The 18626-nt window shown below is 41.6% G+C and overlaps 1 protein-coding gene across 2 annotated transcripts in view; it reads right to left on the reverse strand.

The window, feature by feature from the left end:
• znf219 (zinc finger protein 219) overlaps window positions 1–10192 on the reverse strand; it is a 28733-nt gene extending 18541 nt beyond the window's left edge. For both annotated transcript variants that reach the window (XM_044098367.1, XM_044098368.1), the window contains exon 1: window positions 9987–10192. The gene's annotated coding sequence lies outside the window, so the exon portion shown is untranslated. The remainder of the gene's footprint in view (window positions 1–9986) is intronic.
• Between the last annotated feature and the right edge of the window lie 8434 nt (window positions 10193–18626).

An 18626-nucleotide genomic window follows, 5' to 3' on the forward strand; every position in this document is an offset into this window, starting at 1 on the left:
TAATTCAGAGGAAAAACCACCAAAACACCTAAATGTCATTTCAAAGTTAAACAGTAAAAAGTATTGGTGTCAGTGTCGGTAATACTGGCCGTGTATTTATTTGGGATGTCATGAAACAGGAAGTTAAATTTGAAAGGGGCCGAGCGGATTGGTCAAAATTCAGCCTGGTTGCAGTGATTGGTTAAGGTGACTGGTCAGATTTTCTGAAAACTTAAAATGGTGAAGGAATATGTTTTAATAGTTCTGATTGCAACATCGCATCTTCCTGGTGGTACCGACTAAGAGATCTCAAAAGGCACCACCTTCAGTCTGTAATTTAATCCAACTGAGAAGCTCGGGGATGACCTGAAACCTCTCCAATGTCGCTGAATAAAAAGAATTCAACAGGCAAGAGTGGGTCAGCATTCCTCCACAGAGACGTCAAAGACTCCGACAGTTATCGCAAACGCCTCAAGGGCAATTGCTACCGCTAAGGTTGTCAAAACCAGTCATTAGGTTTAGGTGGCAATTACTTTTCACACGGTGAGGCAGGTTGGTTTGGATAATATTTTGCCCTTAATAAGTGAAATTATCAGACTTCTTTTTGTATTTCCTCAGGTTAAGAAATCTGCATGGGGGAGAGAATACTTGTTTCACAGCATTGTATCTTTCTAAGTTCATCCCTTCAGGTTTTTTGTTCCAGCTGTATTGTTTGATATCATCTCCTGAGAGGAAGAGTGTATCAGGTAAGGTGTCCTCTGGGGATAACTCTTGGTGTGAGAGAAGGACCACACACAAGGAAGACACCACACACACACACACACACACACACACAGAGTACAAAAAGAAAAAGAACCAGAAAGAAGGAAGTACAGGCAGACTGTTCTCCGTGAGGTACCGTACAATCTGGTCCTGTTTCTTTCTGGCGTGGTCACGTGGCGAACTTCCCCACAGACGGTATTCATTTCCTTTATTTCACCTTTCCCTGAACCCCTGGCGCTTCACTTCAACTTTGCCTGGCTCGCACTCCCCCTCTTCTCCCGTTTACCAGAGATAAGGATGAGAGTCTCCCACTGCGGGTCTGCCGTTAACTTCTTACAGATGTCACTGAACGGTTTTCTTGTGGCGAAAATGTGGCTCTTTTAAACCATTTTGGTGTGAAAACGGAAGAAAAATTGCCTCAATATTGTCTGTTGGTAGATTGCTGAGAACTGGAATGTCGGTTCCCACTCTTGGAAATATGTCAGAACGCTGTAGAACTTCCTGTCTGATTTCGGCTCTTGCTTCTTCATGCCAAGGTCAGTTCAGTAAGCGAAACCTAGAGGAAACACCAAGCAAGCGTCTTATGATTTTGGTTCGATTCCTCCTTTCTACCCTTACAACTTAACTCCTCCTTGCTCTCCTCTTGACATCCTCTTAAGCTTTTGCTTCCTCTGTTTCTGAATGAATTCCTCCTCCGGCGGAGAACACGAGCTGACACTCACTCGCAGCTTCAGCACACCGTTCTGGGAGCGTCGCAACAGTGCCAGATCTGAGCGAGCGAATTTGAACGTCGGAAACATCATAGCGCCGCAGCAGAAAGAAACAAGACCGTGGCTCCGAGTCACACGGGCCACGCTGCGTCTGAAGGGCTGAGTGGGAAGTGCCGACTGACTCGTCTGATTTGGAATTAGAAGACAGAAATCCTTTAGAGAAGAAAAGATTCAAGCAAATAACTCGGTGTGTTCTCACGGAAAGTTCTTGTTCTTAAGATCACCTGCTGGGGCTCAACATCAGAGAACCAGAGCAAGGGAAGAGATGAGAACCTCTGCAGATGAAAGTAACATCTACCTGATGATCAATCCTCCCTAATCATAGATCCAAATCCATCCAGGATACCGTCAATCAGGCCCAAAACACTTCCAAATTCTTCCCATCCTCCTCTAAAGAGCCTTTGAGCAACGACAGTCCCAAGAATCCCAACCCTACGCCATGACCTCCTTGTGGAGTTTGTGTATCACATAAGACACGTGAACACGCACAAGAATCCTTACAACAGAGAAAATAGTGACTGTAGAGTAATAATGAGTAGATTCTTCAATCACTCTGGGGAAATCTACTAAGGCTGTGTTCTCCTTCTAAGTGACACTTTGCTTGAAGCGCACTACATTACGCTATATATATGTTTTAGATCCTTTGACAGAAAGTTATGTCATAAGTTTATTTTTAAACTACAATTACATTCTGTTTTACCAAGAACAAGGTCCTTGACACAATTTTGCACGTTCCAAATATTGATATGCTCATTTTGGAACATCCGACATTTTGGGGGGATTTTTTTATGTATTTATTTTTTTAATCATGTTCTGATGAATATTTTAGTGATGCACCTACAACCTATAATTCGACTGGGTAATGATAGAAAACTGAGGTGGGCTCTGACCAGCGACCATGATCTTGTCATTTTCATTTGAATTTTGAAGCAGAAATATACAAAGGTATGGACAGGTGAAACACAATAGAACAATATTTGACTTTTGACACCCAAAATTTCAATCTTTTTCCAATTGGTGAATGAACTCAGATCTCACTAGGCACAGTGCTCTTCAGTGTGGATGTTTCTGCAAGGAACGAAGTTTCAGTAAGGTATTTATACCAACCTAAGGGACGTTTTGTTGCTAACAAAGGCGAAAACTGACCCAGAGCCAAGTTCAGAGGACAACAGGAATAGTCATGCTGCAGAACAGCGGCTGTTTTATTATTTCTCATCACAGAACCAGCAGAGTTAAAAATGTCAGTGGCTTTTTAGAAAATCTATTAATTTTGGAAAGCTAACATTTGTATTCTCTGCAGAGAAGAGACGAGGATTTACCTTTTTCTGTTTGCTGAACGACTTAATTGAAATTCAGTCAGAGAAATTGAGCTCAATGGGAGAAATCCCAGACACAGCATTGAAGGGAGATGATAACTGAGTGGTATTGCAAAGGTAATGGCCAGACTAGCAAGAAGTTAGATGCTGTAAAACAACTCAAAATTGTTTTATCTTTGTTTTCAAAATAGTAAAACTTAGTTTTAATGCACCTGCTCTTTCTCACAAACACTGTGAAGTCACCCTCTCACAATTAATGATAACCCACAGCAAGAGAGCTGTAAAATATATATAATGCTGTTCTTAAAGTTTTAATAACATTTTGGAACTGGCAAAAATTGTTAAGACAGGTTAAAGCTTTCAAAAACCCTAAAGAGAAATCAGCTACACATTCCTTTTTCTGCACCAGTTTTGTTCTTCCTATGATCAGCGTTTGATACATTTGTCTTTTTGCTAAAACAATGTATAAGTTGTAGCTCTTATTGTAGGTAGTCAAGGTCAGAAGCCAGAGAAAAACAGAAAATTGGTATCAGCCAGTAAACTCAAATGGGTGCGTCTCAAAAATACTTAGATGACAAATAGTTCAAACTTTTGTTGTTGTTTTTTTTGTCTTATTTCTGTATAGCAGAAGATTTGGAGTTTTACAATATTTCAAAGGTTTAAAGGAACAAGGGTTTTCTGTTGGATCTCTGCTTCATCAACTGAGTTAGGAGAAGAGTCTTTATGTATGAAACAACTGCACTGTTGACGCCCAACATGCCCAAGATGTTTTTCTAACTCAGTGGGGTTGAGGTGTGAGATGTCGGTGGGCTCCCTTTCAGAATGAAACAACCAACTCTAATCAAGTTTTAACTAGGGATGCACCGACATAAACATTTGGGCCAATACTGACAGCCGATAATTACAGATATTGCATTTTTTATTATATATATTTCTCCATCCTTTTGACACTGAAAAAATATGTTCCATTGACATTACTTCTGTGCTCCAGTTAAACACAACACACTGCCCATCGACTGACACCATTGTTGATGCTAATGTTATACATCACCAAAAAGCTACAAAATGGATGACTGAAAATTTGGAGCTTCCCACATGGACAAGCCAGATGCACTCATGAGAAACATTTTGAGGTCATGTAGGACAAAGGTTGAGCTATGTAGCCACAATTAGAAGTACGCATGGGGAACTTAAGGTGAGGCTTTTGAACCTGAGAACGTTGTACGACCTATCAAACATGGTGGAGGTTAGCATCTCCTCATGCCATCAGCTAGATGGCTGAAATGCAGACAGTACGACTTCACAACAGAAAAATGTTTTAAAACATTAAAACTGGGTTTGAAAACAGGGTAAGCACGCTTCCAGAATAGCTCTGACCCAAGTACTAACTAGCTAAAGTTCCATTATTAACAGGCGCAAAACTTTGCCAATATTCTGCTGATGTAGGAGAAACGCAATTTTGCAATTCCTTTAAATAAGAAACGCATTTAAAGTCGAAGGTGTATAAGTCTGTTCAGGTGAAAAGTCATTAAAAATCATGTCGTGCCCTGGTCTTCCAACTACTTCCTGTCATTGTCTTTTTTGTGATTTGCGCCAGCGGCAATATCCAGTTGTTCATCATGTGACTCATGATGTGAAAAAAGTGTTTCCGTTGCAGTTTTGCTAAGTAAACCAATTTCGATATGGACAACAAAACAACCATATTTTAGCTCCCACAATTTTATTTTATCTTTTTAGCAAAAAATTTGTAGCAAAAGCTACGTGTTTCTGTTAAATTGCACAAATATGGTGAGTGGAAACACTGCTAGTGTATACTGTTCTACAAAAAAACCTATGGTAAAGATCTGGTTTGCTATTGGTCATCTCATCAAATCTCATTGCATGGATGTGTGTATATATTTGACAATGTGTGCATAAATTTGACCTAGTGTGACCTAGAAGATTGACAGCAAGACTCAAGTCTTGCTTTGGAGAATCATTGCCTGTTGTATGATCGTCCCATCTTGTAAAAAAATGGGTCGAAATACATTTATCCATTAAAGAGCCCAAATTAAAGGCATTAACATACATGTTGAGTGCTTACAAACTTCTGCACTGAACTGTTCCTTAGAAAAATGCTCAGTCAGCAAAAGCAAACAACGGCACAGTCCTGCTCATTGTCCTATTGGTCACTATGGAGGAGGAAACAAAAGCAGGAATTGATCTCGAGTCTCCAACGTGGCAATGGATATCTGAACCAAACCAGAGACTCTTCTACTTTTTTAGTCAAGTTTCTTAGCTGCTGATCGACAACAATCAATTTTCCCTGTAGGGTTTCTTTTAGAGTTTAAGTTAAAGTTGAAAATCGGTTATATAAGTGTCGTAGAAGATGAGATTTCATATTAGCTGGAAGTAATTACATGGCTCAGGAGCTAAATGTCCACTAATGCAATGAAGTTGAGTGCCCTCAAGCAAGGTATTAAATCCCAAGATGTCCCTAAAGGCAGCCTTGACATATGTTTGTACAGGAAAACGAAATTGAAAAGCTTAAGTTGTGGTAAAAGATGCCAAACAGTTCAGTAGATCTGTAAAATGTTATTCCTTATGGTAAGCTGATTGTTGGCAGGAAACATTTTCAGTAATGAGCTTTAAAGTTACTGTCGTCTCCGACCAGACGTCGGATCAATGACTAGCAAACATACAGCGTTGGCTTCAGTTGTTCACAGGCCTTTTTTTCCCCCCGTTTTAAAACTAAAAAAGCTCTCCAGAGTTTCACCTTTTTGTTGTATTTTCTGAAATTGCAACTCCATCTGTTCACTTCCAATGCTAGATTGTTTGAAAAGTAGTCTCCAAACTCAATACGATCTGCGAAAAGTGTCATGCTACATCAGTAAGACCCTAATGCTCTAAATTCACAGTAATCCCTAGCAGCAGGCAGAACTCTCAACAGTCTCAAAATGTCACAATGCAGTAGATTCTCCCTAACTGAGGGCAAGCAGGTGCCTCTCCCGTGGCGCACTAATGACCCAATTATATCAATCAGAGGCCTTGATTGGTGCTACACTCCTTTCCCTTTTACTCCATCTCTTTCTCCTTCGCATACAATCTTGTTCCCAGGAGCCACCTGGATTGGATGGTGTGTGTAAGTGTGTGTGTGCGTATGTGTGTGGCCCCCTCAAGTACAGCGCAGCACTATGCGCACAAAGATAGCAAGTAGGCGGCCTTGATGGTGGCGGAGGAGCAGGAGGACACTACTTGAACACAAAAAGCAGATAGGGGTCTGAATGAGCAAAACCCATTAGACCCTTTTTAATGTTGGGCCCGTTTTTAATGTTCATTAGTGCAGCTGGATCCTGATGAGTACCTGCAAAGGGTTTCACATGAAATCATCATCATCTTGCTACGAAGAAGCAGACTACCTGTAGAGGTGAAGGGGGAAGTCTTCAACTCTCTGTGTTGTATATGAAGTAAAACGACATTAATCCTCCTACTTTTTAGTTTTCTGCCATGCACGAGTTGAGAAGGATGAGATGTTTGACTAAAAACCAAATGAAACTGAGCTTTTCAGAAACTCCCAAATCCGATCCCGCTCGATTATTGAACCAGACCACACTTTCAAGAGCACTCTTCAGTGTGGGTAATGTTACTGAATGAAAAACATAAAAGTTGGTTACTTATTAGTGTCGGGGTGGTGTATTAGACTGAGGTCAGAGGAAGCAGAAAGATATCAGAAGCTGTTTAAAAGAAAACAACTGGCAGTGACATGTGGAGACATGTCTGTGGTTTTTTCAATCAGAGGACGAGCGGTGAAGCCAAAATTTACCAGAAAACAGGAAGACTGAACATTTTGTGTTTTAACAACTTTAGCTAGATTTGGACTTGTTGGCAGCCCTTTGGTAGCCTCTTCGTGAAACTGCACTCATATTGATGGGGACACACACAGAGCTTTAGAAATGTGTGACATTTCTACACAAAACTGGTCAGACTGCTATTACGTGAAGCTAAAGACGGTTTAAAAAGTCAACTTTGTTTTTATTTTTCATTGGTAAACCTTCGTTGTAAAACCGTTTTAATGTATGACCTCTTGAGGCAGGACAGTACAGAAAAAGCTTGGAAAGCTGTTCCCACGTCTTCTTATTGTTCTTAAAGAGGAAAATTGGCTCAGAGTCTGAATCCGCAGCTGAAAGCTTTACAAAAGCTGGAGATCAGGAATCTGCTACAAAAGACTTTAAAATAAATAAATAAATAAAATCAGCTTTCATTTTTGTAGCCACCACTTTATAAGTTATTTCAATTTAAAGGCACTATACAGTGGTGTATTTTATTTATTTTTTTTCAAATATACACTGACCATAAAACAAAAGGTAATAAAGTATGTAGCTCAACAACATATTTCACAAAATTAAAGACTTTTCCTAAAATCACATTGAAGAAAAAAAACAAAAAACCTCCACAAATTCTGTTTTGTGTTTATTTAGGTTGATGACGTCACACGGGACAAAAGAGCTGACTTGATTGGCTGGCATTAGTAAAACTCGTGGCAGCTCTAAGTGCTACTCTCTTTGACAGAAAACATGATTTTTATGATCTTCATTGGACACATGAGTCTGTTTGGAGATATATTTGTCCAGAAATAGTGGGTGGTCCATCAGGTCTGCAAGAAAAAAAAAAGGGACCTCAAAAGTATGTCAATGGAATTGCAGTTTTCTGGCTGATCACCAATCGTCAAAAAGGATGACCTGCCGATTTGGATTTTGGCCGATACCAATTTTGTTTTGGTGAAAGTCTCTAAGTTGGGGTGACTTGTTAACTGTGCACATCCAGCTTGAACTTGGTGGGCCGGTCTGCCCTCGCTAACGGCAGAGCAATAGGTGACAGATTTTCAGATATTTGGAGGTAGATAAGATCAGTGGATAAGATCAATATCGCCAATTTAGGGAGTGCACCCCTAAATGTGTTTTTCCAAAAACGTAATTTGGTCACAAACTGCTCCTGCGTATTTTATTAAAAGCAAACATATTTGATGGCAAAATTGGAGTTAAAAACACGAAAATGAGGAGGAAAAAGAGAAATACTACTAATAAATTTATCCCAAAAACTTATGCGATGTCGCCAGATACACTGGGGTGTAGAAACTTATTTTTTACGTCATCTCGCTGATTGACAGCCAACAAAGCAAAACAAACTTAAAAACGGACCATTGAGAGTTGTTCATATATAACATAACTACGTCAAAACTTAAAATGCATTTTTTAAGCCCTGCTTGTTACTTTAAAAACCGACAGATTATAGGACAAGTCAGCAATGTCAACCTACTTCCTCTGGACACACACACACACACACAGCTCTCAAGAGTGTGACATTTTCGGTGGATATAAAAAAAAGAAAAGAAAAAAAGGGGCATTTCAGAATGCCTAAACATATTCCATTGGATATAGAAAAGGGCGACGGGAGTGTCTTTTTTTGGTCAGGCCAGATGACACGTCTGCGCCTTATCTCGAGAGGAATTTCCTCCTCGCCCCTGTGATGTGCGTCAATAACGTGCAACCATTTTCAGCACGCTCTTTCCCCCTCTCTGTCCTCCTCCTCCTCTCGCGGCCATCTCAATTAGAGGCACATTAATGAAATAAATAACCATCAACAAACAATGCACTAATAAACACCCCGACTAAAACGAGATTAACCCTGCCCCGTAGATTGTATCCCAGAGAAAAAGAATGCGATTAAAACACCACCAGCGGAGGAGCAGAAGGAGGGGACGGGGGTGTAGTTTGGAGAAGTCGGAGGGGTGGCGTGTGTGTGTGAGTGTCATGTCAGCCCATCTATCGCTCTCTCCCCTGCTCCATTTTGTTCCTAAATTTTCTATACAAAAGATTAAGGGAGGGGAGAAAAAGGCGAGCGAGCGAGCAGCGAAAGGAAAGGAGGAAGGTACAAAAAACAGAAAAGTGTCATCAGGATTTCATTTTTAACCCTGTGCCAATCTCGAAACGACATCCGTCCCAAAAAGCCACCGCGTCCGAAAAAAAAAAAAAACACGTTTATTTTTAACATCAAAGCTGAATCCCGGTATCTTGTCTTCACATGATTCAAACCTGCAGGTTACACTTTATTAGCTACTTTATGAGGCGATGTTAGGACAGCTAAACGCCTGATAGTAAACACTGTAGTAAAAAAAAAAGTGTGGAAGGAATAACGTCGCTCGAGACGCTTTTTTTTGTTGTTGCGCAAAGCTAAAAATGAAAGTGACGACGCTTATCTCGCTAACAAGGAGCCACACAATGCCGTTTAATGTGCGTCCGACAAAAGACAATTAGTCGGGCTGAATACGGTCACCTTCAACTCAACTTACACAAAATTAGACACTTTTTAAATGTGGCTTTTACCCTCATGCTTTCACATCCGAATTCTATCAACTCTGGTTCACTTTCCAACTCGAACATCGCATTGTTTTATTATCAGAGTTGCCCAAATTCACTCCTCCTGACAGCAGCTCCCAACTTACTTTAAGTTGCTTAAATTCGAAACAAATTCCTGTTTTTAACACTCCGAGCGACTTTTCGAGCACTTGCGACCATTTTAAAGTGGCGTTAAAAATCGCCCCGACCTACCGACTCGACTAGTTCAAACTGTTAACGCTGAGGGGGCTTTTTCGGTGAAAACAGCGGTTTTCTTTCTCCCCTTATTTTCCTCTTTTTTGCGGTCACGTCACGGACATGAGACGAGGCTAAAACGCATGTCGTCCACGCGCGCACCTACATAACACCGGGCTTTTACATACATGACCCAACGGAAAGTGTGTCCGGAGCGAGCGAGCTCGCGCTTACATGCATACCATACATACGTGCTTCATGCCAATCACTCCACATGCTAACACGCGCGCGCGTCTCTCCTTGTGTGCGCGCGCGAGAGAGCTAACTGCACATGAAAGAAGCAGAGAGATACAAAACACATCAACAACTACCATTATCCCGCTCGCGAGCGAGAAGAGGGGAGGAAAAAAAAAAGGCAACAAGAGTCGCAGTTAAATTCTCCATTTTTGGAAATGTTTCATCACCGCCGTGTCATGCCACCGAGTGTAAAAGTGTACACACGGGCTATGTAAACATAGTAGTGGGAAAAATTGAAATGGATAAATGAAGATATAGGATATATGTTGAAAGTAAAGACTCAGTGTACTTACGGGAGAGGCGGCGAGGAGATTAATGACACGACACGTCATGATTACGTTTCACTTGAATTAAATACATTACGAGTTGGGAAAAAAATGGAAATCAGGGTTGTATACAAGCATACGCCGTTTCCCCCTCCCTCCCTCCGTTTGGTCACCCTCTCCTCTCTCTCTCACTCTCTCCTCCTCCTCCTCCTCCTCCTCCATCTCCCTTTCTTTTCTTTCTCCCCTTCTCTTCTTTCTTCTTCTATTCACTACCCCCCCCCGCCCCCCCCAATTTATCGTACAGGAGTGAGTGAATAGGGGAGAGCAAAGGAGAAGTGGGAGGGAGAGTGATGTAGGTTGGAAATGTTAATTATAATCTCAGCACGGGCTCCATTTTACAACGCTGTCATCTCTTCACATTTGTATCCTAAATATGGCATCTGGGTTGGAGGGCAGCTGACAGTTTAGACACTTTTTTTTTTTTCTCGGAAGGGGTGAAGGAGAAGGAGAAAGTTTCTCACCAGTGGAAGTGTTATAAAAGTGATGGAGGGGATGGGGGACAAGAGGCAGTTTAAATGCTGTAGTGAGCCACCCCGGAAGCACATGGCCGGGGGAAGAAACAAAAGTGCACATATTTGGGTCCCAACATGAGAGTAAGTGACTGCATGGGTCCTTCGGGAGGAGGGAGCAGTCACCAGTCAAAAAATAAAGAAAAAATGTAAGGAAAAAAAAAATTACTTTTACACAATATGTAAGATAAGCAAAAAAATTGAACTTACAGAAATTATATTTTGAGATTGAAAATTTCAAGCGCACGTTCGGACATCATCCAGCTAACCCTCACCTTCACTGCTGTTCTTGAATGGAGAATAAAACAATATATACACAATGCAGGCAAAACTTTATGAAGTGAAGGTGAAGTGAACGAGTCAGGCTATTTTTACATTATGACACCTGTTAGTGGCGGTGAGATTCTGAGATTCTTCGGCGAACCTCGAGACCTCGAAGTCGACGTATTACAAGCAGGAAGAAAAAACAAACAAAAACGGGGAAGCATTAGAATGTGACACATTTGGGTCAGGGCATATCCAAATCCTCAGTTCTCGTGGCGCGTCCCGGGTCTGCAGCGGCCCATATATATTTTGTACATGTTCCAAAGAATCCAAAAGTTCAGCATAAAACTCTCCAGAGGTGAAATAAAGTTGTATTAATGACCCCAATTGAGAGAGAAAGGGGTCATAAATGCATAGCTTTTCTTAAAAAATAAAAAAGGGTAAAAATTCAGTTTTGGGCTTGCAATTGGAAAAATAAATTTTATATGTTAAAAAAAATAAATGAGCAAGGAACTGGCTCTCATTGCCCTTTTGTTGGCTATAAAAAGCCTTGTGCTGTCTGTACAATATTCTATTAAAATAATTTATTTATCCCAAAGGGAAATTAATTATTGTAACCCATACCATCCGAGTAAAATCAAAGAGTCGTCTTTGGAGGGTGATGCTGTGGGCAGGAAAGATCTGCAGTAGCAGTCAGTCTCGCAATGAATCCGAGGAGACTGCTGACTGAAGACTGTTGCTATATGACAGTCAAGCTAAGCTAGCAACTCAAAATCTAGGCGGCAGAGACGACGTTCCACACTAGCGTGACCTGGTCGACACAATCAGTTGTTGGCAAGCTCTGCTAAGCACTCAGTTGCTTTTGCTGCTTTAAATGCCCATCTGGTTGTACGGTGAAAAAGCCAGGCAGACAGATGTTGGATGTTTTGGTCCTGCTCTGCATCCAGGAAGTCTGCCTTCCGACCCCTCTGGGATTTAGGGATGCAGTTCAGGTTTTGTTTGACCTTTTGAGATGCTAATCAGCTGCTTCCAGTTGTAAAAACGGTACCTTTGCTGTAATGTTTGTGCATCATAATGGTCTAAAAGCAATAAAAAATAAAAAAAGTAGAATCCTTCCAACTGCACAGTATCAAAAACCAGAGGGAATATTTGACAAAATATGCAAAAAAATAAATAAATAAACAGAAGTCCACAAAAAGAACAAGTGCTAATACAACAAAGCAGTTCCTGCATTCTGCGACCATGAGCGTTTTGATATTAGTGACTCTGTGTTGACCAGGCCATCTGTCCAAGTTGAACCCCACCTCACACCCATTTTCACAGATAAACACCAGCCTGCCATGACCCTACAGGAAACGGAGGATTACGTAACACGAAAACATGTTCAAGTCAAGTTTCATGTAAACAGATTATTCTATAGGCGATAAAAACTGTTCTGGTTGTCATGGCTGAACTCAAAAAATACTGTCGACAGTTGCTTTGATAGAAATAAATGCTTTTTAAAATAGACATTCAGCAAGATTACCACAAAGGTTAATGCTAATAATGATAGCGCACTTGTTAGCACTGTTGCCTGGTAACAAGAAGGTCCTGGGTTCATATGCCGACCAAGGGACTTTCTGCATGGAGTTAACCTGTCCAAAATGTATCGCACCACCCATTAAAAGATTTACTATTTTGTTTATACTTATTTTCATTTTAATATCCCAACTTCTTCAAATATAATCAACATAAATTACTTAAAGCTAATAATTTAAGTACTAGCTTAAATGACTAAGCTACTGTTATTTTAAAAAGAACAAAATCTTCCAGAACTTTCTCAGATTTAATTTTGCTAGTTCTTTCTAGTGGTGACACCACCAGATCACTTTCCTTTACCAACATAATTGCCTTGCAAGCATTAAATATCCCTCATAATATAACAGTGTTATGCTGTTTGTTTTATCACATGCATGTTTGCACAGTGTTGAGTAACAGTAAGGAAGCCATTTCCTTTTATAGTTGACGGCAAGCCAACGGCAACACAATTTCTCAGAGGACGTTATTCGTGTTTAATTCAGTCTTTAGACCCAGAACAGTTTTCCTGTTGCGTCTTGAACATTTCAGCCCATGTGGAGGTGAGAAAACTCTCCCAGCTGGATTTTTACTCAGTTACAATTATGTGGCACAATTGCTACTGGGAGGAGAAGAGATCAAGAAAGAGACACTGAAAGTCTACAGCTTTGACTGATGTTGCAAGCTTCGGTTATATCAGATGGACTGTGGGAACCTGCCTGGATGCACATCGCAGATCTGCACACAGTTGCGTCTGACATGGGATGTAGCCATTTGAAGTGTATCGTGTTGTCGTTGGCCTTGAAGAAAGTTATTTTCACATGCCAGCTCCTCTGCGAGCTCAAAATATTTTTCAGAAGGTCTCTGTCCTCAGCTGTATTTTCTCCGCTTGTATTAAGCCAATCGTTTCTCTCACAGTTATTCGCTGTATTCGTTGCTCCGAGGCCTGACACCACGGTTGAGTTCAGGGTCGAATGTTAACCATCGCAAAGCCAAACCTTTTTGTACTGACGAGTTAGAGTGAGAACAAGAATGTGTTGCCAAAGCAAAAAGTCTAAGTAATTCTCATATGTCCCTCAAGTCGTCCTCATCTCTGACTTGTGTCAACAAAACTTGGAAATTTGGTCAAAAGGTGAAAGTTGAAAAGCTGTTTATATGTCATATGAAGGGGTTCCCCAAGAAAGCCTGGTGGTAAGGGCTCTAGGGTAGTCCACCAGCAGTCTACCGTGTTTTTGCATCAATAAATGTTAAAAGTTACCAAATCTGGAGGTGCATGAATGAGCAGGCATTATAATTTCAAAATAATAGCTTGCGAGGCTAATGGGCAGTTGCAGTGATAGTGCAATTGGTGCACAATTGGTGCGCACTCCCTTGGCTAACTTCTGTACGACGTGTCCAATGTTTGCTAAAAATGCTAAACAGTGTTGTGCTTGGTCACACTTTCATATTTGTTTTTACATTGGCAACGTCTGTTTTCTTAGCTTATTTACATTTAGTTCTCTCCTGCTTTTTTTCCTTTGAGCAATCTGTAATATTAATGTAGCCAAACTCGCAAAGTTTCACACATTGTTAGGTTTTCTTTGTCAGAAAGGAAAATCCGTGTCAAAATCATGATGAGAAAGACTTTGTGTTGAATTTTCTAAAGAGCGCATAAACTTGGGGTTTCTTTTGCACGTCAACTGACAAAATCTATGTTGCTGTTTGAGCAATAGGCTACTTAACTCCGATGATCAGAGGGAAACGTTAGAAGTGATTAACAGCAAGAAGCTTGGTCTTCTCTTTGATGTAACTCCAAACTACCTTGCTGTCTGTATCTAACTTCTGAGCACTTCCAATGACAAATGGATGCTGTTGAACCTTCAGGTTTCAGTTTATGCAAAGTTTTAAGGACAGTGTCTGACTTACTTTGAATTGAGAAGAGAGGCAACAATTGTCTACCAGAGGTCTTCAAGAGTCAGAAACATATGTGTACCATCTGAAAGGCGCCCAGATACACACACAGGCTTGTAGACACTTGCACAAAAACAAACCATTCGCCACATTCTTACCTGTGGGGGTAAATGTCAGCGTCTAATGACACCATGGAAATATGAACTGAATGTGCGCAAAAACATTTTTATTTGAACAAGCTCCTTCACAGTGCTTGTGTTGACTGACGTGTCAACAGAGTTAAAACATTGTGCTGTTCACGATGTAGGTGTCCATTTAAAGCTTCACAAGACCCAAACTGCGTCTCAAAGAATCTGGGATAAGATTTTACTTGAACTTAACACAGTCGAGTATTTATAAATCACTTTTATAAATACATTAAAAACAATTAATTTACTCCTTCGCTTACTGGTTCATTAACAAAACAAAAAAACAAAACAAAAAAAACTTAAAGGGATACGCCAGCTTTAGCATTGTAAGTGGCTAACAGTCAGCCAGTTGCTGTATTTTTGCACGTCGTTCATATTTTGTCCATAATTCTCTGGTGCAACAACGTGAACTACTTCCTTTGTTTTTTTTTTTTTGTTTTTTTAAACTTTAAAATAAGAGGGCCAAACATAGATACAAGATGTCAAGGTTTAAGTAATCATGCTAATTTCTCACACTTGCCTTACCAAACAAGAGTCTGGTGAGTTGTTAGCAGCTAAATAGCCATCTACGAGACAGATCATGTTCTTGAGACATTTTGTGGCATTTTTACGGGATCTCCTTCCCTTCCTACTAAAGACTGACGATCACAGGCCAATATGCAATACTCATAAAAAAAAAAAAAAAAAAAAAAAAAAAAAGATATCCAGCATTTGGGAGACAGTATTGTCTTCCATCTTCTGCGTTTTAATTGTCGCTTCTACCTTTGAATATTCGCCCCAACATGTGGTAAGATTCCAGTCAGAACAAAAGAAAAGTTGGAACATTTTCAGCAACAGGCCTGCTTTTTTTTTTTTTCTTCTTCTTCTTCTTCTTCTTCTTCTTCCCTACAACATTTAAACGCGCTGCGCTCACACGCTGTGTAAAGGTAAACGTTGGCTCAGAAATTCAAATGTCTTTTGCTGACGCAGAACATATCTCCTGGATCAGCCATTGTAAGCCCGCTATTGTGTGACTGACTTAGTGTCTGTGGCGTGTGTGCGGCGCACGCTCGGCTCCCGCGCGCGCGCGTGCCTCGCAAATCGGCGTGCGTCCGGGCCCGTTTTTGCACGTCAGCGGGTTAGATCCATGTATGCATGAGCATATATATATATATATATATATATATATATATATATATATATATATATGTAGGTATGCCCGCGTCTGTCGTCGTCCCTGCGAGTGCGCGTGTGTTTGTGTGCACGCACTTGGTACATATGTGTCACAATGGCATCATCGCCCGCCCCTGACGCTTTGATTGTTTTCTCCGCCGCAGCAGAAATGCAGCAATTAATATGCAGAGAGTGAGTGAGACGGAGACACACACACACACACACACACACACACACAAATACAAAAAAACAAAACCAAAAAAACAAAACAAAACAACAACAACAAAAAAAGAACAGCCGTGAGGAAGGGGAGACGAGGAGGGAGGTGCGATGGAGGAAGCAAAAAGTGGGGTGGGGGGGTTGAAGAGATGGCACAGAGAGAGAAAGAATTGGAGAGATGAAATGAAAGATGAGGAGTGAGTGTGTGTGTTTGTGGCGGATAAGGGCGTAGATGGGAAGGAGAGGGGCGCGGGTGGAGGAGGGGGTGGGGGCGAAATCTAATAGATGTTTGAGTAAAACAAGAGAGAGTGAGAAAGAAAGGAGTGAGGGATGAGGAGGAGAGGAGGAGGAGGATCAATATGCACATATTCAGTGAGATATGGTGGGAAATCAATTGAAAGGAGGGGTGGGGAAATTGATTTGGGGGAGGGAAAGCGGGGGCTGGGGGTGAGGAGGAGGCGCAGGTGTGTGCGTGTGTGTGAGGAGGGAGGAGTGCAGAGGTGGAGTGATATGTGGCTACGGCTGCTGTCCTTTTTGTCGCAGTGTCAGGGTATTGATACTGTAATACCCCCCCTGCCCCCAGCACACACACACACACACACGCACCATCACAATGCTGTCGCGGCGACGCCTACTGGCACAATGCAGCCACAATACTGGGGGCACTGAAGCATCACACACACACACACCCACGCACACACACACACACACACACACACACGCAGACACTCGGAGCAGAAGAGGCCAGATAGACGTCGAAAAAAAAAAAAGAAGGATTCAAACAGGAGAAAAAGAAGGGAGGAGACATCCAAGGAGGGGGGGGAAAGGTGGAGATTAAGATGGAGAGATGAGGAGAAAGAAAGAGGGATGGATAGAAGGGGGACATGGGTTGATGGAGAGACAGCAGCGAGGGAAGGAATGAAGGAGGGAGGAGAGGAGATAGGTTGGGATAATGTTACATGTGTAAAAATGCCGGAGGGTGTGTGTGTGTGTGTGTGTGTGTGTGTGTGCGTGTGTGTGTGTGCCCGTAGAAACATGTTTAATGGCTTTTGTGATTGGAGGAAAGGTAGTGTGAGGTGTGTGTTCTTAGTTTGATGTTTTATTAACTGATGGATTCAGCGTGTAAAAACACACATTCACGCACACACCCACGCGCACACGCACACACACACGTGTTTCATTTTACGTGTCAGGGCAATCTGTTTAATATATTGGGCAATACGTTTAACGGTTACGTCAAAACGGATCATGTTTTTTCACTTCGGGACAATAAGTGTTGTGATTTAATGTCGATTATATTTCATTTTATGAAGATGTCGTCACGTCTTTAAGATTTGAAAATGTTGCGCAATTCATGTTTGTTCACGTAGAACGAAAAAGCAGATAAATACAGAAATGTTTTCAAAATTTCATAGGGTACCGTCACCTTCCTAAAATAATGACTGAAGTCTTTTTTTTGCCACAAGTGATTTAAAAAAGTCATTTTTTTTTAAAAATCACGTGGTATGTGTTGTGATATTGAGGCCTTCGTGTTAAAACGGGGTTCGTCCAGGTGTGAGTTGTGAATTTTGTGCGTTGTTGTTTTTTTTTTCTTTCCCTCTGGTCAGAATAGATTTGAACGAAGGAGAACGAGAACCTGCGAATCCGCGAGTTGCAAATTAATTTGTTTGGTTGCTTTAAGGAGCGTGCTTCCAGTTACTGGTGTCAAACCTCAATTCCTGGCAGAAAATGAGAAAAAAAAATATATATCTTATATATATAATTATAAATAAAAAATACACACAGTGCCAGCTCTGATCTCTCTTCTGAAAATGTCTGTGCTGGCATATTACTGTACCCCCGCCACCAACCCCGACATGTTCTCTCATTTACAAAAGAAAACGCTTGGCTGGCTGCCTATAAGTCAGTTTATCCGCCTGAGATGACCAACGTTCCTCTTTTTCCTTCATACAGTGTGTGTGTGTGTGTGTGTGTGTGTGTGTGTGTGTGTATGATCTATAGTTCCCTGCCTCTCTCCATAACCCCCTCCCCTCTCTTCCCGTCCCTCCCTCACCCTAACCCTTCTTAATATGATGTAAAAAGCTAATCGCATGCAAATGTCTGTTGTCCCGGTAACCGGGCCTGAAAAATCCCTTTGATGTTTCCCCCGACTCATTCTCTTCACGTTCTCTTTGTTCGCCACAGTCTCGCTGCTTTGTCAACATCCCCCCCACCCCCTTTTTTTTTTTTTTTACCCCGCGCTCACTCTCTCCTCCATCTATTCTGCGGCTCTCGGTTCTCAACGTTGGAAGAAAAGAAAAAGTTCGAACTCTACTTTGTGTCTCCCTCTTTCTATAAGCACCCCCCCTCCTTTTTTTTTTTTAATTCCCCTCCCTGTTTCCCCCCTTGACTGTGCCTCTCTGTCTGTCTGCCCCTTAGCCCTCGCTCATTTCCCATCATTCCCACCTACTGTCTCCTGTCCTTCTCCTCTGTCGCTTCCATTCTCGTTCCCTCTGTTATGCCCCTTCCTGTCGCCCCCCCTCCTCCCCCCCCCAAGCCTTTTTACTTTATCTCCCACTCCTCTCTCGGTGCCCCTCACATGCACAGATGGACTCTGAAGCTGCCCTCCCTCCTTAAGGGAATTTGATCCCTGGAACTATTTGATATGGCTCTGTACTGTAGTTATCTAATCATTCTGCTTTCTGTGTGGCCGCGGCAGCACAGCTGGTTTCCACAGAGGAGACCACGCACTCATTACGGCGAGTTCGAGGGGCTTACAAGGTTACAAGGCCCCCCCACGTGTTAGGCCATACCATGCGTAAAAAAAAAAAAAAAAACCTCAATTGGTGCAC

Source organism: Gambusia affinis, linkage group LG18, assembly GCF_019740435.1.
Source record: "Gambusia affinis linkage group LG18, SWU_Gaff_1.0, whole genome shotgun sequence".
Taxonomy (NCBI): Eukaryota; Metazoa; Chordata; class Actinopteri; order Cyprinodontiformes; family Poeciliidae; genus Gambusia; species Gambusia affinis.